The sequence below is a fragment of the Rhipicephalus microplus genome, chromosome 3 (genome assembly GCF_043290135.1).
Source record: "Rhipicephalus microplus isolate Deutch F79 chromosome 3, USDA_Rmic, whole genome shotgun sequence".
Taxonomy (NCBI): Eukaryota; Metazoa; Arthropoda; class Arachnida; order Ixodida; family Ixodidae; genus Rhipicephalus; species Rhipicephalus microplus.
Window position 1 is genome coordinate 35,609,611 of NC_134702.1, and position 23,202 is coordinate 35,632,812.

The 23,202-nt window shown below is 48.3% G+C and overlaps 1 long non-coding RNA gene across 1 annotated transcript in view; it reads left to right on the top strand.

Annotated features, from left to right (window-relative positions):
• The first annotated feature begins 174 nt into the window (after positions 1-174).
• LOC142802777 (uncharacterized) overlaps positions 175-23,202 on the top strand; it is a 32,662-nt gene continuing 9,634 nt past the window's right edge. Inside the window, exons 1-2 of the long non-coding RNA XR_012893986.1 lie at positions 175-391; positions 1,414-1,663. This is a non-coding gene — a long non-coding RNA (uncharacterized LOC142802777). The remainder of the gene's footprint in view (positions 392-1,413; positions 1,664-23,202) is intronic.

A 23,202-nucleotide genomic window follows, 5' to 3' on the forward strand; every position in this document is an offset into this window, starting at 1 on the left:
TCGTCGCCACAACACCCTCGTTGCATCGTCAACCTCCTCCCTTATTACCCTTATTTTTCGCGGCGCTGCTCTATGCATAGAGCAGCGCCGCATGCGTGTCGCGTGGTTGGTATCGCACGGTTACCTGGGTTTATCGGATTTGGAAACCATCGCTCACGTGCCGGATACGCTTTGCGGAATGCGCCAGCAACCTGCCACGGTCCTCAGTCCGGCGAGCCACCTATCGGCACGTCGCAAACGAGAACATAATCGGTCCCTCCCCGCCAAGTGCTCGCTTCGCGTCGTTCACTCACCTAAAGTATTCTTGCACCGTGGTCACTACACTTTGATGCAAGGCCGCACCGGCACACTGGCGCTGCGCGGAGCGTGGTCACGCTGGTCTGTGTTCACCGTAAGTGGACGGCACTGTATACTTGCATCCTTGCATTTGGCTCGCACGCTGTGACTAGATTGAGTGGCGCAACAGCAATGACTTCTTACAGCATACTTTCATAATGATACTTAGCACGAGGCAGTGAGTTGAATTCCCACTACAATGAACAAAAAAAACTAAACTGAAAATAAACTGGGACACTGCAATTACAGTCCCTATTCTAAATTGGCGGCACCAATATGGTTAGAACACAGTTAGTATTTACAGAGTTAAGTGGGGCGGCTAACAACTTTCTCTCTGTATATCTGCACTTGAGTTCTCGGCATCTTACACGCTAAGAAAACAATCCTGCGACTCCTTTTTCGGCATCCGAACTTGCCACATACATAACCCTCATTAAAGAGACGCCCGAACTCTCCTAGGTGGTTCTTATATATACCCTTGTGGGAGAGTCGTAGGAACCACAAGTGAGTTAATATATCTCCGTGAAGCTAGTCATATACGTGGCAAGATAGGGCTCACGTAAAAGAGCAACACATGCTCCTTCTCTTCTACATCTTGTTCTTATCCTCATAGTCTACGTTCTACAACAAAGGCCTAATTTTGAGCTGGAATAACACATAACTAGGTGGTTGTTCCTACCAAGGCGAAAACAGCGCGTATACTTACGAGGACGTACCAAGGAGAGGCGGGTAGCAACTGCAGTATTTAGTCAGAGCTAGTTTCAGCTATAAATTTCAACATAACATCGCCCCGCACATCATATGTTCTATACGCACTAGTAAAAGCACGCGAGCGCTAACGACGAACATGGCTGCAACAGATACGAAAAGAGCTGGTCGTCTCCGTCGCAGGAAGGTACATGCGGTAACGTCACTCAGTGTGTGACGCCTAATGTCAATGGCTCGTCAACCAAAAAGGAAATGCCATGCGGCGTAGGAGATTGATAAGGCGCCACCGAGGAGCAGCAACTGCGAACTTTTGGCAGCGGTGACAGCGGCGGAGCAGCAGGCGTAATTCTTGAATGTTGCACATTACAGGCGTCAATGAAACCGTGCTGACAGCGATATTCGACGGACACGTGGGACTGCGCCGCAAGACAGCGCAAGTGTACAGAAGAGGACAGCAGCGCACAGGCTTCGCTCATCGGGTCCTGACTGCGCAGGCTGAACGACAGAGCACGTGACCACCGCCCGGCTATAAAACTACCGCTGTTCCACAGACGCATCATTTGGCAGCGGTGACAGCAGCGGAGCAGCAGGCGTAATTCTTGAATGCTGCACATTACAGGTTAGCAAAATTTTCAAATATTTCTAAAAGTCTATTAGGACATTTCGCTGTCACCACTACCACAAAGAGTGACACTTTCTGTTCGTTGTTGTGACCATTAGAAATGACAAAGGATGTTTCAAAACAGGTTGAACAGTTCAAAGATGAACTCCGGAATGAATTTAAGAACATGAAAGAATCTCTCGAAAGAAGCATGCGTGCAGAAGAGAGAAAGCTCCGGACTGAGATCGACGACATGAGGCACAGCATGGATTTCATTAGTAAAAATCTCGATGATGCTAACTTGCGGCTTGATGCTACTTTGACGGAGTCCAGCTCTCTTAAAAAAGAAAATGAAGCGCTCCAGCATAAAGTTTGCTCATTAGAGAGGGAAATGATGGAATGTCAAACCAGTCTTGTCAAAACTGAGCAGTACTCGCGCAACAAAAACCTTGAGATCAAAGGTGTTACGGAAACACCGAATGAGTGTTTGAGAGATGTTCTTGCTCAAACTGGAACGGCCATCAGTGAACCTGTCTGCGCGAACGATATAGACGTAATTCACAGAGTGGCAACGAAAGACAAAGCAAAGAAGAACATTATTGTTCAGTTCGTGAAGCGCGAAAAGAGAGACAAGGTTCTAGAGAAGGCTAAAAAAAAAACTAAACTTACGAGCGGAAGCCTGGGTCTATCACTGGAAGCTTCTAGAAGTGAGGCAAATCATCCTATCTTTGTAAATAAACACCTTTGTAAGTATCTAAAGAGACTACTTGGTATGGCAACACCGCGCAAGCGCGAACATGGCTGGAAGTTTGTCTGGATAAAAACGGTGCCATTTTTGCCCGTCGCGATGAGACTTCATCCATCGTGGCAATAAAACGCGAGAGCGATTTGGACAAGGTCACCGCCAGAGGATAAGGATGCGCGCCCCCTGCGCGATCACTTCGATTTTCCAGATTGTAGAAACTTGGATGCTAACTACGTGCTACCTGAGGACATGCGTGGTATCATATCTGACAACCCAGAGAAGCTTTTTAAGGTTTTTCATCTAAATGTTAGATCCATGCAATGTAAATTTGATGAAATCTACGCCCTTTTAGAATCCTGCAATATTAGTTTCGATGCACTTATGTTCACTGAGACTTGGTACAATGAAAATTCGGATCACTTTGTTTTACCGTCTTACGATCACTTCTTTCTAAACAGAAAAAAATGTAGGGGTGGTGGAGTTTCTATTCAGGTTGCTATACCAGGTTTTGAAATTCTACCAGAGTTTAGCACTGTTACTTGTGATATCAAAGCCATTTGTATTAGGAAAAATAGCAATGTGTTCGCTGTTCTGTACAGACCACCAAGTGGCAACATCTCAGCGTTCTTGAAGTTTCTCGATTCTTTGCTTTCATGTGCCAGTGAAAACAGATGGTTACTAACAATAGGCGGTGATATGAACATTGACATTCCAAAGGCTTGAGTGCGGCGAATGATTTTTTGCTTGTATTACAAAGCAACGGTTTTCAAAATCTTATATCAACACCTACACGCGTTACTCTTTCATCAGCTTCTGTGCTAGATTTGTTCATTACTAACCGAAACACTGATGGCATTCTCTCTGGCGTTATCTACAGTGACGTCAGTGATCACCTACCTACATTTTGCATGCTTAACCGTAACAGTTCATTGCAACAAAGGGATTGGCCTCAGCTCGTGTACAGGGATATATCGTCTCAAGCGCTAGAGGTGTTTCGGGATAAGATTTCTAAAACAGATTGGAGGGAAGTATTTCTTCTTGAAGACAGCAATAAGTGTTATGACTTATTTATAAAAATTTTCAAAAAACATTATTTAGAGTCGTTCCCATCACGGACATACCGTAAACAAAAAAGGGTGCGCAAACCGTGGATCACACATGAATACATCAAGCTTATTAAACATAAGAATAAGCTTTTCGCCAACTTTCGTAAGTCTCGTAACACGGAAGAATTAAAAGAGTTTAAGACATTTCCAAATAGGTTGAATAAAGACATTAAAAATCAAAAAACGAATATTATAAGCGTGTATTTGACAACAATTGCTTGTGTAGTGGTAACAAAGTGTGGAAAAAATAAACAAGTTACTAAACCAGAATACCAAGGATTATACGATCGACAATCTCGTCATAAATGACAAAACGATTGGCGGGACCGAACTCACCAACCTTTTCAACAATTTCTTTGTTGAAATTCGAAGTAGCACCTACTGTCACGAAGCTGCTAATCGTATTCCGAGGCTATCCCACACAATGTACTTGCAGCCAACATCTGTCCCTGAAGTGACAATGCTGTATCAGAAGCTTAGGAACAGTCGTAGCCGCGATGTGGATGATCTAGAAATAAAACCAATTAAATACGTTATAGACTTAATTGCACCAGTGCTTACACACATATATAACGTCGCTATCTCTACTGGACTTTTTTCCAGACAGCATGCAGGTGGCTAGAGTTTCAGTGATTTACAAGAATGGAGACAAAAATAGCTTAAGCAACTGTCGTCCTGTGTCAATATTGCCTATCTTTTCAAAGGGACTCGAGAAAGTAATAAATTGTCGTATTGAGAAATTTATTACAAAATACAACCGATTAACAGATCACCAATTTGGCTTCAGAAAGGGACGTTGCACTGAAACAGCACTTCTTGTTCAAAAATAGGCAATATTACACAACTTTGAAAATAAGGTCATGACACTGGGTATATTTCTAGATTTTTGTAAAGCTTTCGATCGGGTAAACCACTCAATTTTATTTGAAAGTTAGAACATTATGGGTTACGTGGGACAGTGTTACAACTTATTAAATATTATTTGAAAACGCGCTACCAATGCGTTGAACTAAATAAATGTAAATCACACCTTAGGCCTATTGAATATGGGGTTCCTCAGGGTAGCATACTAGGGCCGATTCTCTTCCTTTTCTATATTAATGATATTGTAAGAATCTATGAGGATTGTAAATATATTATATATGCCGACGATTGCTCGGTACTTCTTGAGGGAAGAGACTTGGAGACCATAACACGAAAGGGTGACACATTCTGTCATAACTTACAGATCTGGTGCAAGTTCAATAGGCTTACTTTAAACGAATCGAAAACTAAATGTGTGTTGTTCCGTGCCCCGGGCATTTTAAGAAGCATCGACGATTATATAACTCTTGGGCCATTTCAAATCAAAATAGAGAAACATATTAAGATTCTAGGTGTAATTTTTGCAGAAAATATGTCCTGGAATGAACATGTGAGAACCTTATTGCCAAAATTAAGCACAGCAGCCGGTGTATTAAGCCAAAACCGTCACACTTTTCCTGTTAGAATTAAAAGAATCTTATAATATTTCGCGCTCTTCAACTCTCACTTATATTATTGCACACTAATATGGGGAAACACAACATTATCAAACTGACAGCAAATATTCTTGGTCCAGAAAAAAGCACTTTGTTCAATAGAAAACGTCTCGTTTCTAGAACACACAGAACCTTTATTCCACAAACATAAAATTATGAAGATTCACAACATATACAAGCATAAACTACTGAGAACATACAAAAATGCCACATTAGGAAGAACACAGCTATTCGAAGATCTTGCAAATCTTCGAGCAAATGCAATTTCCTATCCTTTCAGGCATCACCCACCATACTACGTTCCTTTCTCGCGTACCCATTATGGGAAAGAAAAACTTGATTATGTACTCGCAACCACACTAAATGAACTAGAACGAAGAAATGTTGACGTTCTTAACTTTACTAACAAAACCTTACTAGATCTGTTTATGTAAATGTATTAGAACTACTCATGTTTGTATATTTACAGTAGCTGGTTTTACTAAAGTGATTGTAACTTAAAACATACATTGATGTTTTTTTTTTCATTAGAACACCGTAGTCTACATAACTACTTTTGGTAATCGCATTGTATATACTGTGGCTATATAGACTTTTTAGATGTTTTGCCCTGTCACTACTGCAGTACGGGTGACCAGAGCTTAGTTAAGCTGCGCAAGCGCAGCTTTTTTCTCTGGTCCCCTATTTTCGCAGTGACAATGCGCTGTATTGTCTGAAGCGAAAATAAAATTTGATTGATTGATTGATTGATTGATTGATTTATTGAATGAATGAGTGATTGATTGATTGATTGATTGATTGATTGATTGATTGATTGATTGATTGATTGATTGATTGATTGATTGATTGATTGATTGATTGATTGATTGATTGGTTGGTTGGTTGATTGATTGATTGATTGATTGAACTTAGCTCGTCAAGACCTGGGCGCGAGTGCTGGTGCACGCGCTTTCTTGACAAAAACTATGGAGACAGCTTGTAATCTTGCTCGTGCTTTCAACGCTTGTTTAGAGAACTGAAAGCACAAAAACCGCTCGACTCCTTGGAGCGGTGATACTCCCTTAATGAGTTGGGCAAGATCGTATCCAAGAGTAAACAGTCAGCCTTACTTCGTATAACGTTTCAGTATGTTGCTATTGTATTCGTTGGTTCGCCCTTGCGGCAATACTTTCTTTTTTAAATGCGAACTTTCTTATGATCGAGCTCAATCCGGTGTGCAGCGTGACCACCACTGCTGCGCATGCGCGTCCCCTCTTCCTCTCTTCTCTCGTCTTCATGCAACCTCCGCCACTCGCCTCACAACGCTTACGCAGGCAGCGTCTGCTAGCCGGCACTCGCTCCCTCTCTCTCCTCTAGGCATCCTGCCCCGCGGTGTTTACATGCCCATTGCACATGTTCCAAATTGTGTAGTGGACGAGGAGCGACATTATCATCCTCGGGGATTAGAGCAGTGCATTCGGAAAAAAGAAAAGCTTGACGGGTGGGCTTCACCGTGGGTACGGCGGCTCGTCCTTTTCTCATCATTTGGGTGCCGTGAAACCCGGGAGGCACGACTGTAGAAGTTGTTGCGAAAGCCGGACCGATCCCGCCGAAGCCACCACTGTTGCGAAAGACGGCGATGCCAACACGGTCCCAAGGCGCCACTGCTTTCAACTCCGCCGGGAAGGTAACCAGCCGTTTGGTAGCGTATGTTTCTCAGCTCGCGACTGCTTCTGCGCAGAGCTGATAAGACGAGCGGACGAGACGACGGTGAGTTAAACAAGGTTTATGTACAGCATATATACAGAGGCGTTACAATTTCGGCACTGGGGCCGACAGAGACTCGAAGAGCCGAGCTCTCCTCTCTAACACATAGGTCAGCCTTTCGCCTAAGACCGCTGATCGCGACACGCCGCAGGGCTTCTTTTATTTGCACCGGGTCCAACCAAAATGTCCAATCAGAAGCGCCGCTGGTCGTCAGGGCAGATTCCTCCAATGGGGGGTCGCCGCGCCATGCGTCAGACCACCAGACACGAAGACGCCGGCTCGCTGTCACGTGCGCAGCTGACTCAATGCACGTGGGCCAGGGAGGCGCCGCGCGTGTTCACTCCGTCGAGTTGATCGCGCCAGGCGGACTGCGGGCTGGCCTTGACCCAGATTGCCTTTTTCAGAGGCACGGACGTTTGACGAGGACTCGCTGGCATAACAGCACCCCCGCCGCCAGACAATGCACCGGAAAGACGAGCTGCTTCCACGGGGCTCGGATGTCAGGTGCGCTCGTTCGCCAGGTCCATCCAGGTTCGCCTCCAGGGCCATAGGGAGAATACAGCTCCAAACTGTTCCGGGAACACATCCCATTTTTGACGACGGATCCCAGCTCCACTGGCTTGTCGCCACAACTTGTCGACCAGCTTCACTCGCCTCTTCTGACCATCTTCGGTTTCAGCACTTGTCGATGGTTCTGCAACTTGCTAAGAACGGTTCGACAACAGACAACACACGACACAAGCAAGTGCCCTCGGTCACCCGACAGAACACCAGACAAAGTATAGTACAACATATACCTAACTACGTGTTTATCGGAATTTTGTTCCCTCTACATCAAGAGGCACATGTGGGACAAAAGACCCTTAAAATGACAACTCAATTTTTTTTTCCACGTACAACAACGTAACGGATTAGAATACCACATAAAGTTGGCCCCTTGAGATCACTCTGAACGAGAGCGCTCAGCCCAGGTCGTGATGAGGTCAAAATTTTGCCCCGAATCGCCAGCCAGAAACCGAAAAGTTGAGAAGGTACTAACTAAACGCACGGCTCAATGCGTCTGCATTAGCGTTTAGCCTTCCTTTTTTGTAGCGAACGTCAAAGTTGTGCTGTTGGAGTATCATGCTCCACCTCAGTAACCGGCCACTTTTAGGCGACATGTTATTTAACCAGGTTAGAGGACAGTGGTCCGTTTCAACCACAAACCTCGAACCGGAGACATAACAAGCTAGCTTTTGAACGGCCCACACGAGGCAAGCGCATTCATTTTCAGAGGTACTGTACGCCTCTTCCCTGCCGCTGAGTTTTCGACTTAAATACAAAACTGGCCTTTCGTTACCAGCACTGTCCTCCTGGCACAATACAGCTCCCATGCCGCGATCACTCGCGTCGCATTGAATCACAAATCTCTTAGAGAAATCGGGTGCCATGAGAACAGGTTTTTCGCTTAAGGCCTGTTTTAGCTGGCAAAACGCAGTCTCCTTTTCTGAGTCCCATACTACTTTAACCGGCTCGGACTTTCGAAGCGCGTCAGTGAGGGGGCTGGCAATGCTAGAGTAATTTTGCACGTAATGCTGATAGTATCCAGCCAGGCCCAAGAATAATAAGGGCTTATCTCTGATTTTGTGGTTGGTCGTGGATAGTTCACGACAGCGGCTACCTTAATTTCTGAAGGTCTACGCCGGCCACGCCCCACAACGTGCCCCAGGTAAGACACCTCGCCACACCCTAGGTGACATTTAGTAGGTTTCACGGTAAGGCCAGCCTTTCTCAACCTGTTCAGCACGACGCGTAGATGCTCGACATGTTCTTCCCAGTTGTTGGAGAAGATGGCGACATCGTCAATATACGGCAGAGCGAACTCGGAGAGGCCTTTAAGAACGCGGTCCATTAAGCCTGAAAAACAAAAGGGTGCATTTTTCAATCCAAAGCTCAGCTTAAGTGGGCGATACGTTCCAAATGGAGAAACAAATGTGGCATAGCGGCTGGCACGCTCTGTAAGGGGGACTTGCCAATACCCTCGCACGAGGTCTAACGTGGAAATATAGCTGGACTGTGACACAGTTTCCACGCTCTCCTCTAGGTTGGGTATCGGGTAAGTTTGGTCTCGAGTTATTGCGTTAAGACGCCGGTAATCGATGCATGGCCTCGGATCTTTTCCTGGCACCTGAACCAATATTAGAGGGGATGTATAGTCACTCTCGCCCGGTACTATGACTCCCAACTCCAGCATTTTATCGATCTCCTCTTTCATGATCTGCTTTTGCACGGGGGAACAACGATACGGCTTGCTACGGATTGGCTCCTCACAAGTTAGCTCGATATCGTGTTCGATCCCCGTCGTGTCTCCGGGACGGTCCGACAACACATACCCAAACTCGGAAACAATCTTTCTCAGGTCCTCTTTCTCAGGTCCTTCACTTAAGCTAGGCTCTAGGTTTATCTGCTCCCGGATTACTTTCGATCCCCCTTCAATTACCTCACTAGAACTCAAAATTTCTGCTTCCTCTTCCTTTGAAGCATTCAACAACAGATTTACGACCGCTTGATGTTGAACGTATGGTTTCATCAAGTTGTAAATTTTGTTCTGCCGCCTTCCTAATTTCACCTCAGAATTCGTATCGGGAAGCTTCGATATTACATTGGCAGGCCCTTCCCAATCAACCTCACGCTTGTTCTTTTTGAACGGCTGCAGCAGCATTACCTGACTTCCTACTTCAAAAACGCGTTTCTTCACAGATTTCTCGTAGTGCTCCTTCGACAGCACTTTTGCCGCGTTTTTGTGGCTTTCCACTAGCGCTTCAATCGAGAGGTCCTCACGCTGCTCTCGAATGAGCGTCTCTCGATCAACTCTCGGCAGCTCGCTCCAACTTTCCGCTACAGGCGAGAGCGTTGCAGCCCTCTCGCTCTGATTCAATGGCGCCATGTCGTCTCCCCCAACGCATACCGCGCCGGCCGCTTCCGCGACGGGCCGCTCGCGTGACTGCTCACATGACTCACGCGGAAAATTTCCTCTCTGAGGTTCCGTCGACCCGCCGACAAGGTCACTTGAGCGTTCACCGCATTGAACCCGATCAAGCTCCTGCGAAAGCTTTCGCGCTTGCGATCGCGTGAGGGCCATGCACGCTAAGTTGGGAAAGAACGATTTGCCCTGCTCTTTGAGAAGCTGCTCCGAGTTGTTGGAGAAAAGATAAGGAAAACGATCGTTCAGCGCGGCAGACACAGCCGCTTCGGTGCGAAGCTTACCGAACGGGCCTTCCATGACAACCATGGCGATTGGTAAGCGAACACTCTGCTCCTCGGCGACTTGCCTGATCCACGCGCATTCTCCTGTGAAGTCATCCGGAGACACCAATGAAGGATGGACAACGTCCATGGTTGCCGCTGAGTCTCTAAGTGCTCGGCACGTTTTCTCATTGACCCTAATTTCTTGGAGATACGGCTCCAACAACCGAATGTTTTTTTCTGATTCTCGGATCGTTGCGAAGGCAAACTTTTCCTGACAGTTTCTCGCGATGTGCCCTTCCTTTTTGCAGTTGTAGCAGATTAGCGGCTTCCGTTTGTTTTCCGATTCAAATGCCTGTGTGGTAGAGACCTCACTTGATTTCTCCGCTTCTGTTTGCCCTTCCCCTACACTGTCCTTCGTAAGAGACGGGTCCTTTTTGAAATTACGGTGCGGAACGGGTTTCCGTTGATCAGGTTTCCTTGAAAAGCCCTCTTTTCTCTCATCCTTTTCAACGCGCACTGCCCTGCTGTGCAACTTTCGGCGAGTATAATACTCCTCAGCTAACTCTGCTGCCTTGTTTAGCTGTACTTCCCCAAGTCTGTCCTGCAGCCAAAGTCTGACATTATCCTCGATGCAGCGGTAGAATTGCTCCAATGCAACGCATTCCACCACTTTATCGCGGTCGTCATAAACACCTTCGCCCTTGAGCCATTCAATTAAATCGGCTTTAAGACGAAACGCGAAGTCAACGTGTGACTCATTCCCCTTTTCAGCATACCGGAACCTTTGCCTGAAAGCCTCGGGTGACAACTTATAACGTCTCAAGAGCACTTCCTTAACCTCGTCATAGCTCTCAAACGCTTCCCTCGACAAGCAAGTTATCGCGTCGGACACTTCGCCGGGAAGAAGAGCTAACAGGTTCTGCGCCCAAAGAGACCGCTCCAAAGCGTTTCGCTCACAGACGTGTTCAAACTTGACGAGATACTTCGCCATGTCCTCGCCTACTACGAACGGTGGCAGTTGATCCCGAATTCTAATACCGCTGACCTGAATCGTCGGAGAAGCTGCGCTAGGCACCTGCGAACACTGTAGGATTGCCAATTCTATTCGTTTCATCTCGAGGCGCTCCTGTCTCTCGGCCTCCTCGCGCTCGCGACGTTCTCGCCTTTCAGCTTCTTCACGTTCGCGAGCTTCTCGCCTTTCTTCACGTTCGCGAGCTTCGCGCCTTTCTTCACGTTCGCGAGCTTCGCGCCTTTCAGCCTCCTCACGTTCGCGAGCTTCGCGCCTTTCAGCCTCCTCACGTTCGCGAGCTTCTACTTCTCGCCTTTCAGCCTCCTCACGGCGTGCTTTGATATCCACCCAGGCCTCATCGACTTCCTCAGCCGACACTCCCTCATCCTTCATGATCTCAAGGATCGCTTGCTTTCGTTTCGCACGGCCCAAAGTAATGCCGAGTTCCTCACAAATTTCGATGAGTTCCTTCACTTTAAGGTTCTCCATCGTTCACACTAGCCTCTTGCTGTTTGCCCCTGTTAAGAATCTACTTGCCGTACCCACTATAAGCCTACTAGCAAGACGCGCAAGCAATTTTTCACACTCCCGTGTTTACCCCCTCCGCATTAACTTTGGTTTCAAAGCGCTTCGACTTGGCTTGAAACGATCAAAGCTTACTTTAATGCTTCACACAGCCCTTCTCTAAACTACTACAACCTGAGCTAGAGTAGTCTGGTGAACTGAGGGGAAAACATCAGGCACTCACCGCATCGATGTCGCTGACGCCGGCCGATCCCGCAGCTGCCAACCACTGTTGCGAAAGCCGGACCGATCCCGCCGAAGCCACCACTGTTGCGAAAGACGGCGATGCCAACACGGTCCCAAGGCGCCACTGCTTTCAACTCCGCCGGGAAGATAACCAGCCGTTTGGTAGCGTATGTTTCTCAGCTCGCGACTGCTTCTGCGCAGAGCTGATAAGACGAGCGGACGAGACGACGGTGAGTTAAACAAGGTTTATGTACAGCATATATACAGAGGCGTTACAATTTCGGCACTGGGGCCGACAGAGACTCGAAGAGCCGAGCTCTCCTCTCTAACACATAGGTCAGCCTTTCGCCTAAGACCGCTGATCGCGACACGCCGCAGGGCTTCTTTTATTTGCACCGGGTCCAACCAAAATGTCCAATCAGAAGCGCCGCTGGTCGTCAGGGCAGATTCCTCCAATGGGGGGTCGCCGCGCCATGCGTGACCACCAGACACGAAGACGCCGGCTCGCTGTCACGTGCGCAGCTGACTCAATGCACGTGGGCCAGGGAGGCGCCGCACGTGTTCACTCCGTCGAGTTGATCGCGCCAGGCGGACTGCGGGCTGGCCTTGACCCAGATTGCCCTTTTCAGAGGCACGGACGTTTGACGAGGACTCGCTGGCATAACAAAGTGCACGAGACCAAGCGGACTTTGTAATTTTTGAACCGCATTTGAAGCCTGGGTGACTGTCGTGACGCCGCCATTGAAGCTGATGTGCGAAGCCAAACCATTCCCGAGAACCAGGTCAAGAAGCACATCTCGACATTGCTTGAGACTTTATACTGCGAAGCGTTTGTGACGGATACCACGTTGACTGTGACTTCACCTCGTGACGTGACCGGCCAGTGATTTCTCACGTTTCTGACACTGGATCGAATAATGGAGGCCCTATTCGCAAGGCGGAATGAAGTGCCCAAAGCCGTCATGGAAGCCATCGCCAACACTGAACGCCTAATACACGTGGAACGTCCGTCAGTAAGTGAGTTACGATATATCTATTGAATTTTGATTGAGTATTGCAAGCTTCTTAAAGACGTCGACAAGGAAGTAGAAGACGTCGTCCATATCGATCACTTGAGAACCCAGATGGGCGAAGCAGAGCTTTATGAACCACCAGATTATACTAGCCAAAGTCAGAGTTCAATATAAGATCGCGGGCGTAATAAATGCTCGACAAGCTCGCTTGGAGGCCATGAGGCAAAGTATTTGGACAGAAGTACAAGCTAACGTGCACTCTTTGTTTATGGCGCGACCATCAAGCCTCTGCTTTTTGAGAACCAATCTTCTTCTACGGAAGCTAGAATACTCAGACTCATGACGAATTGCTCAACGTTCTGGAAGCCGAAAAGTCGCCGATTTGACCGCCGTAACGAGCATTTAAGCACGCACAGAACCGCTACATTCAAAGAACTTGCCCACGCCTTTAGAACTCCCATCAGCGTACGCTATGAATGAAGCAAAGGACACGACAGTTACAACAATTCATGTGCATATGGTGGAGAAACGAAGTTCTAATAATGAAAAGCGGGAAACCTTTGAAGGGCTAAAAGGGAATCAATGGATATTAAGAATGGGTGCAAGCCAAAGCTAACAGATTCAGATGTTGCAAAGTCCTCGCAGCCATGCGTAGAAATGTCTGACAGAAGCAAATGAAAACGCATTCAAGCGAAAAGGAGCAAGAGAAAAACTGCGAGGGCAGAGGAGCCTGCTGCCTGAATTAGTCCTAAGGGCTCTACGAGTAAGCTACAAACATCAATGGGGAGAATAATGTGAACAGTACAAGCTACCTCATTGTCGATTAAGTATGTTGAGACGAGGCCACAGCGGCGAATGGAGCAATCAAGTTCGGAATGGAGAGAAGAAGGGTGATACTTCCAAGGTGAACGCAGCCAAGGCAAGAAATTCAAGAGCAGAACTTCTCAAAATGAGCTACACCAGAAGCTCGCAGAAGAAACTATGTTTCTGCCAACGAAAACCAATCATCGAGAGCGCAAGTTCACCGAAGGCGACGCGTTCGAAGGTTCACGTATATGAAACAAGCGTCGGAAGCACCGTTGGAAAACTAGGTGCCGAAAGGGGAGCAGAGTTTCCTGGTCTTCTAATGAGTCCCCGAGAAGCTGCTAGCTTGCGGAAAGCCGTTGCAACCCGGGTGTCTCAATCTTCTACAATGAGTTATGGTCGCGACATCTTTTCTCAGAGGAACAAAGGCGTCGTTGCGGTCCTTTTTATTTGTCGGTATGAGCGTGAGACCCATCACCTAGCGACCATTTCAGCCAGTGAAGGGAAACCATGGGGCCTTACTTGAAGTGCGGTGACTCCGCCCCAATCAAGGACGCTGACGTGGGCATGTGCGGGCGGCCCCCTCCAAATTGGTGTATGTCCTGGGAGAGGACAACGCAATTAGAAGCCATTTTCCTTATCCGCGGATTTGAGCAAACAAGACTGTATATTCAGTCCTCGCGGCCTACTTGAGTACTCGACACAAAAGCTAAACTGTATTTTTGATCTCTCTCTCTTTCTCTCTATGTAAATAAACCACTGTATTATATATGCCTACGAATGCACCTTTCCTGCAAGTTGAGCTAAACGGGCCCGGTTGTGGCGACGAGCTGCCTACTACGACGAGACCCGCCAGACCCGAGCTGCAACGGATGGTAACCGGGGTGAAATGCTGTCTACACCGGCCCTAACACCAGGTTTCTTGACCGAGGATTGTTTAACACATTGCTTGGAAACGTATCACCTGTAGCGAGTGCGCACTCACTGCATCTGCGTGCGCTGTCGTATAGCGCCAGTTATTGTGCGTTGTGTACAACGAACGACGCTGTTGCGCCTTTGTGTAGCGTGGTGCGGACTCGGGCCATCCGAGTCCCCGGAGAGGACGAGTAGAGAAGCCGGAGAAGGAGAAAAAAATGTTTATATACAGTATTTACATGGTAGCGTGGTACAACATGAAAAAAGAAAACACCCACGAGCGCCTCTGCGCTAGCGTTTTTATACATCGTCCGCCTTCCCAAGATCCCTTGCAAAGATAATTTATGCGCAGGATACTCCAATGAGATCGTCGTCTTCCTCTCCGGCCCCGAAGAGGGAAAAGCCAAACACCGCCTCCCTCTGAACCTAGGAAAGGGGCAAGGCATGCCCAGTTCGCTGTTTGGTGAGGGAGACCCCACGCGCCAGCGTGGCACCACAGTGAGATGACGTGGAATCCCATGCGCAAAGTCGCTCCCTGATGCAGCCAGGTTGACTCAAGCAAGGCAGAATACCCCGTACAGCTGCTGGGTCGACGCTGCTTCGGAGTGTTGCTCTCGGCGGCTGACAAAAACTTGGCCAACGACTTTTGTGTCAAGAGGAGCCGGCGACGTGGTTTTTCCCGATTGTCCGCGACCGTCGCCGTCCCGGTGCAGGGTTGACTCATCAACAGCTGCCAGGTGCCAGCAGGCCGCGAAGACCACGTGGAACTTGGGCGAGGCACAACAGCACCCCCGCCGCCAGATGATACATCGGGAGGTCGAGTTGTTCCATGCAGCTCGGCCGGGTCGATGTCGGCGACGTTCCGGCAAGGCTCTTGCTTTCTCGAAGGGCCTGGTCAAACTGGAATGCTCCAAGAGCTGGCCTCTGCGCCCCGCTTCGGTGAAAAGTGGGTGACAAGCTCCAAGAAACGACCTTTGTCAGCCACACACAATGCGACAAGCACCGCGTGCACGCCACTCTCATCGCCAGGCCTCAGATTTTACAAAGCAAACATCTTATCTTAATAACTTAAGCTCAAGGAAACAATGTGCATACCAATCGGGACAAGTGTCCAGTAACTCTTTCATACGTAATTCCATTTGGAATCGAGATAACATTATAATCAAGCTAAACAAGCAAACTGTAGAGCTCGGGACAACGAGGGAGTCAGTAAAAAATTTCTCTATGCCCTCACTGTAACACATCGAAAAAAAAAAGTACACATAAACTAGGTAAAGGTAAACAAAAAAATCAAACAAACCTTCCGCGTCTTTTGACGAGTCAAAACGCTCGACTTAGGGCGTCTGCATTTGTATGAAGGCCACCTCTCTTGTAGCGCACCTCGAAATTGTGCTGCTGCAGTGCTATGCTCCATCTGAGCAAACGACCATTCTTAGGTGACATTTGGTGTAACCAGGTTAGTGGAGAGTGATCAGTTTCTATAATAAACTTAGAGCCAGCAACATAGCAGCCTAGTTTTTGTACGGCCCAAACAATGCAAGCACATTCTTTTTCCGAAGTGCTATAAGCCTCTTCCCTGCTGCTCAATTTGCGACTCAAATACAAAACCGGCCGCTCCTCTCCACTCTGGTCCGTCTGACATAGCACTGCTCCTAAACCGCGTTCGCTTGCATCACACTGAATAGTGAAAGGTTTTGCAAAATCCGGTGCCCTCAAGACGGGTTTCTCACTCAATGCGTGCTTCAGCTTCTGAAAAGCGTCTTCCTTTTTAGAGTCCCATTGAATGTTCACAGGTTCGGTCTTGCGTAAACTATCTGTCAAAGGGCTGGCAATCTCGGAGTAATTCGGGACGTAATGCTGATAGTAACCTGTGAGGCCGAGGAATGCTCTCATCTCGGTCTTAGTGCTGGGACGACGATAACCGACCACCGCGGCTACCTTGAGTTCGGACGGTCGACGACGCCCATTTCCTACAATGTGCCCTAAATAGCTTACTTCAGCACAGCCCAAATGACATTTCTCTCTCTTTACCGTAAGACCTGCATTTTTGATCCGTTCCAAAACCATCCGAAGGTGTTCAACATGGTCTTCCCATTTGTCCGAAAATATCGCCACATCGTCTAGGTAAGGCAGCGCAAATTTCTCGAGCCCGTGGAGAACCTTATCCATCAGGCGGCTGAAACAATACGGTGCGTTCTTGAGCCCAAAGCTCATCATCAAAGGACGAAAAGTGCCCAGGGGTGAGATAAAAGCAGCGTATCGACTCGCGCGCTCTGTCAAAGGGACCTGCCAATACCCCCTAACAAGGTCTAGCGTAGAAATGTATTTCGCCTTAGACACTGTCTCTACCCTCTCTTCAATGTTAGGAATAGGGTAAGTCTGGTCGATTGTTACAGAGTTCAGGCGGCGATAGTCCACGCATGGCCTTGGATCACGGCCCGGAATCTCAACCAAAATCAAAGGCGAGGTGAAATCACTGTCTGCTTCGATGATAACACCTAGGTCGATCATGCGGCGAATTTCGGCCTCTAGTATCTCTCTCTGTCTAGGTGACACCCGATACGGCTTACAGCTGATCGGCTTGTTAACCGTCAGCTCAATGTCGTGCTTAATCACATCCGTTTTGCCTGGCTTCTCGGAGAAAACGGTAGCGAATTCCTGTACTAAAAGCTCTAAATCTTCCTCTTGAGCCTTACTTAGGGTGTTCCCTGTGTCTACCCTATCTGACAATGTGCTGCTGACCGTGCCATCGGAAAGACAAAGGATTTCCGCGCCCTCGTCCTCAGGAACATTGAGTGCAAGGTTTACTACTGCTTTTCGTCGCATATAGGGTTTCATTAGGTTACTGTGATACACTTTGGGGCATTTCCGGCCCCACTTTACCTCGTAGTTGGTGTCTGAAAGCACTGACATCACTGTCGCTGGTCCCTCCCATTGTACGTCCAGCTTGTTTTTTCTTGAAGGGCACAACAGCATCACCTCATCGCCCACTCTAAAGACTCGCTTTCGAGCTGACTTATCGTAACGGGCCTTGGAAAGCGCCTGTGCTGCGCGCATGTTGCTCTCCACCACTTCGCGTGTAGTCCCCAGTCGCCCCAATAAATCCAGTACATAGGAAACCACATTAGGGTCCTCCCCATATCCAGTCCATGACTCTCGTATCAAGTGCAGCGGACCTCTCAAGTTCCTGCCGTAGACAAGTTCAGCCGGACTAAAACCCGTACTCTCGTGTGGGGCCGACCTCAGAGAAAACATCGCAGCTGGTATACACCCCTCCCAGTCACTTTTATGCTCAAAGCACAAAGCTCGCAAAACGCGTTTCATGACCGAGTGCATGCGTTCCACAGGGTTCGACTGTGGATGGTGAATAGAGCTATGCGCGATTTTTATCCCGCAGCGTTCTAGGAATGTAGTCGTAAGGCAGCTTGTGAACACACTTCCGTTGTCACACTGTATCTCCGAGGGAAAACCCACCCGAGAAAAAATAGACAACAATGCGTCCACCACGCATACTGAACTCAACTCTTTCAGTGCGATTGCCTCCGGGAACTTGGTGGCAACGCACAGCGCGGTCAGGACGTACCGATATCCTGATTTAGATGGAGGCAGAGGCCCCACGATGTCAATCACGAGCCGACGGAAGGGTTCTGTGATTATTGGCACTAGTTTCATTGGTGCCTTCCATTTGTCTGTTGATTTTCCTATCCGCTGACAAGTGTCGCATTCACGGACAAACATCTCTACATCCTTCCAGCACCCGGGCCAGTAGAACTCCTGAGCCAGCTTAGCTTTCGTTTTCTTTATACCTAAGTGGCCCGCCCAGGCGTTGCTGTGGGCCAGGTCGAGAATGTTCCGCCGGTATTTTAGTGGAACTACCACTTGGTTGTAGACCCGCCCTTTAGCGTTCTCATACCTGCGATGCAACACCTCGTTTTGGGTGTAGAACGAAACGTTCTTTCTAGAGTTACCTTCCTTATGTATGGCATCTAGCAGCATAGAGAGTGCGAGATCCGCCTTTTGATCGACCACTAGCGTTGCACGGTCGGTTCTGGCTAGCTGACACCAACTGGTGGACGCGGGTGTTAACACCGAGCCTGTCACCAAGTCCTCGTTTTCGGGCGTTAGAGATATTTCCTCGCTGTTGCCGACCATAGCCCCAGTTTCCGTCTCGACAACTCGCATGGCAGACTCATTTTCCGTCGCAACTACCTCAGGTTTTCCTACACTGCCCTCGGACGTCTGTTCCCCAGAGGGTGAGCTGCTCAGCTGTTGCGTCAGCTCGCGCGCCTTCGAACGGGTAAGGGCCATGCAAGCTATTTCGGTGGCAAATGATTCTCCACGTGTTTTTAACATTTCCTCAGACTTATTTGAAAATAGGTAAGGGAAGTGCTCCGGAAGGTTGGCTGAAATTGCTGCTTCCGTACACAATTGGCCGAAAGGGCCCTCGATTACAACCCTCGCTATCGGTAGGCAGACGCTTTGCTTTTCTGCCACTTGCCGAATCCAGGCACACTCTCCTATATAGTCTTCGGAAGATACGCAACTTGGATGCGCTACATCCATTGTGGCCGCCGAGTCCCTCAATACCCTACACATTCGGCCGTTCACTGAGAGTGTCCTCATGTAAGGCTTCAACAGCTTTAAGCTATCCTCTGACTCCTGAATTGTGGCAAATGCCATGTGCCTCTTACAGCTCCTGGCCATGTGGCCCTTTTCTCCGCAGCTGTAGCAAACAACTGGCTTCCGCGCTTCTAACGCATGCGCTATGTCACCCGGCGCCTTTGAACCTGATGAAGGTGCCGCCTTAGTCCCCTCACTGTCCTTTCCCTGCTGACTGTCTAATAACTTGGAATTCTCGGGTTTCCAGTTATTTCTTGCAAACCTCTTGCGTCCCTGGTTTCCCGACCAGCTTTCTACCTTTTCATTTTTTTCCGAAGTTCGTGGTGTACTGCGGAGACTACGGCGTGAGCAGTAATCTTCGGCGAGTTCTGCTGCCCTGTTCATGTCTACGTCTTTCATCCTATCCTGCACCCAAAGCCTTACCTCCTCGGGAATTCCCCGGTAAAACTGCTCAAGTACCATCAACTCAATGACCTTGTCATGGTTGCCATAGACTTGCGCGCTTTTGAGCCATTCTTCAAAGTTGGCTCTAATTTGGTAGGCATAGTCTGAATGAGATTCGTTGCCCCTCTTAGAGTGCCTGAACCGCAGGCGGAAAGCCTCTGTCGATAGGCGACATTTTCGTAGCAATGCAGCCTTTACCCTGTCATACACCTCGGAGTCCTCTTTATTCATTCTTGCGATAACATCGGACACTTCGCCTGGTAGTACGCATATCAGTTTTTGTGGCCAAGTCTCCCTACTAAACCCTGCATTTTCGCATGCTCGCTCAAAATGCACGAGGTATAATGCAATGTCGTCACCCGCCTTGAAGGTGTGGATTAGATCCTTTATCTTTGATTCTCCACCCCCTGAATTTCGATTTCCCACGGACATACGAAGCTCCAGTTCTTTCAGACGGATTTCATGTTCTTTATCCTCGCGATCCCTCCTTATTTCCTCCTCTCTCTGTTCACGGGCTAAGCGCTCACGCTCCTCTTTCTTTGCCAAAATGGTTTCTCTGGCCTCAATGGCCTCTTCTAAACTCACTTCCTCTTTTCCCAAGTGCTCCAAAATTTGTTGTTTTCTTTTAACCGAGCCGACCGAAATATTCAGCTCCTGACAAATTTCGAGGAGTTCTTGGACCTTAAACTTCTCCATCTTAGATATGCACACCGTTTCTCTTCTAAGGTAATTTTGCCCACGAGCCACCCAATTCTTGGTCTGCGAATCAAAATTTACCACAATCACCCTACCACGTTACCGACCATCTGCGCTAACGAGTCTGGCGAAAAGAAGAGCAAACACGCGGCACTCACCACTTCGATGCAGCCGACGCAGGCGAATCCCATAAGCTGCCAGCCACTGTTGCGCCTTTGTGTAGCGTGGTGCGGACTCGGGCCATCCGAGTCCCCGGAGAGGACGAGTAGAGAAGCCGGAGAAGGAGAAAAAAATGTTTATATACAGTATTTACATGGTAGCGTGGTACAACATGAAAAAAGAAAACACCCACGAGCGCCTCTGCGCTAGCGTTTTTATACATCGTCCGCCTTCCCAAGATCCCTTGCAAAGATAATTTATGCGCAGGATACTCCAATGAGATCGTCGTCTTCCTCTCCGGCCCCGAAGAGGGAAAAGCCAAACACCGCCTCCCTCTGAACCTAGGAAAGGGGCAAGGCATGCCCAGTTCGCTGTTTGGTGAGGGAGACCCCACGCGCCAGCGTGGCACCACAGTGAGATGACGTGGAATCCCATGCGCAAAGTCGCTCCCTGATGCAGCCAGGTTGACCCAAGCAAGGCAGAATACCCCGTACAGCTGCTGGGTCGACGCTGCTTCGGAGTGTTGCTCTCGGCGGCTGACAAAAACTTGGCCAACGACTTTTGTGTCAAGAGGAGCCGGCGACGTGGTTTTTCCCGATTGTCCGCGTCCGTCGCCGTCCCGGTGCAGGGTTGACTCATCAACAGCTGCCAGGTGCCAGCAGGCCGCGAAGACCACGTGGAACTTGGGCGAGGCACAACAACGCGTAGAAATACAATGATGCCGACTATGCTATGATGTGGGAACACGAGCAGTTTTTTGTACGACACCTGCATCGGTGTCAGAATCAGCTCGTCGTTGACAGTCGTCTCTACATGCATAGCGTCCTGTAATAGAACAAGACGCAATGCATGTAGGAAAAAAAAAAGAAATGAGGGAGTGTGACGTCACGTGAGCAGCCTTGGCAAGCTGTGCCATTTTGAAGCCAGAATTAGCGGCCCAACAGGTGACATTTTGTGCAAATTTGCGTCAGCCACAAGCCTTTCTGATACTTCAGAGTACGGTGCCCAGTAGCTTTTAATTGAAACGCGCTAGTGCGGCGCTGACCGGCCGGCTCACGCAGGTGGGTCAAAGACGGAACAGCACCGAGAGTACTAAAACGTATACCACAAGCTCTGAAGGTTTGATCACGTGATGTACCGACAAGATGGGCTTCATTTGTGTGACGTAGTGCTCCCTCCTTACTTTTTCTTCCTTCAATACACTATTCCACATAGCGATGCACGTGGTCGACTATCGCAGCGACGTTGATCTGTCTCACCACGTGTGCCATTGAACTTTTCTTGCGTCGTATGCAAACTATACTACTGTGCATATACTACTGAGCATCCCCATTCCACTCTATTCTACCTCAGCTCTTTCGCCATCTGTCTCGTTATGTTTTCTTCGACGACACCCTGTAACATTATAAACATAAAAACTGTGCACCACGAGCTTTTCTCAAAACGGAGTTGCCAGACAAGCGTCAGGATTGTGCAAGAACGCGCAAAACAAACCAGGACCTTGCCACTGAGTTTATGCACACTGTTGATGGATAACTTCGAGGGACGTTATTTTGGGCGATATGAATTAATCTTCAACGTATAGGTAAGCGCAATGGTGAACATAATGCGATTAAGAAGTAACTTGTCGTTCGTGTTCAACTGTGGCTGTTTCCGCTGCACCATTTTGGTCCAACTGTGCAGGCATTCTAAAACCCGGTCATGCGCATTATGCGAAAAGTGTTGGTGGCAGTGGACACTAAACAGTTGTAACGCTATTCTAGAATGTCCCAACGATCGTCTGAACAATATATATTGTCAAAGGGAGGCGAAATTTGAAGCGAGCGGCAATGAACAAGCGAAGAATGTGTCAGGATGCATAGTTTCGTCCGGTTGATTTACACAACTCGGTTGATCGCCCCTAGTCACTTAAACGCTTCAAAGCGCACTGAAAGCGATAATGCCGAAGGCAAGAGCTATAATATATAGATAGTATGCTTATGTTCCCAAAAGTGATCCAATGATGGTCGACCACACAGAGCCTGTGATGAGCCATGCGTGTCAGTGCGACTAACTAAACGCAGTGGCTTCCAGGGCAGGTGAGTTTAATTTTGTCAACTAGATGCAGCTCTTCGTTTGTAGCATGCACGTGATATTTTTCTAAGCACATTATCCCGCATTTTCTGTATAAATTGCTTGAACTAGTACCAAGCCAGCGCTGCCACGTTGAAGGCTACCGTTTTAATTACCAAACCTGATTACAGGACGGGAGCTATAGCGCGAGAACAGAACGACGACACAGATACAAGAAGGACCCGAAGGATTCTATGTTGTCGTTCTATTCTCGCGCTATTACTATCGTCATGTCACACCAACTAGCCCTAGTTGCGACACTCCTGATTACAGTGTTCTGTCTCCTTTTGCTAATCACAACAAGAAAACCTCTCACATTGCAGGTAGCAAACTAACGACACTGTTCGCATTGTTGTGCTCTGTTGAATCATTCGGGACAGACATGTTGACGTCTGTCCATCTGCGGCACCTTGCTCCAAGCTTGCTTCGTAGGGAAACCACGTCCACATATAAACGCCCATCGTATACAGCGTTAGCCTGGTAATTCTAAGAGTGCGCATGTGCAAAATGAGATGACGGTTTGATGAGCTAGAAAGTCGACGGCCAAAAAAGGGAACAACAGAGCCAACGTTTCGACAAGGGGCTTGTCATCGCTGGCGCCGCAGCAACTGCTGTTCCAGCAGAAAGTGCAGTCGTTTCCCTGATGAAGACAAGTACAGTTGCTGAAACGTAGGCTCCAGTGGCATAACT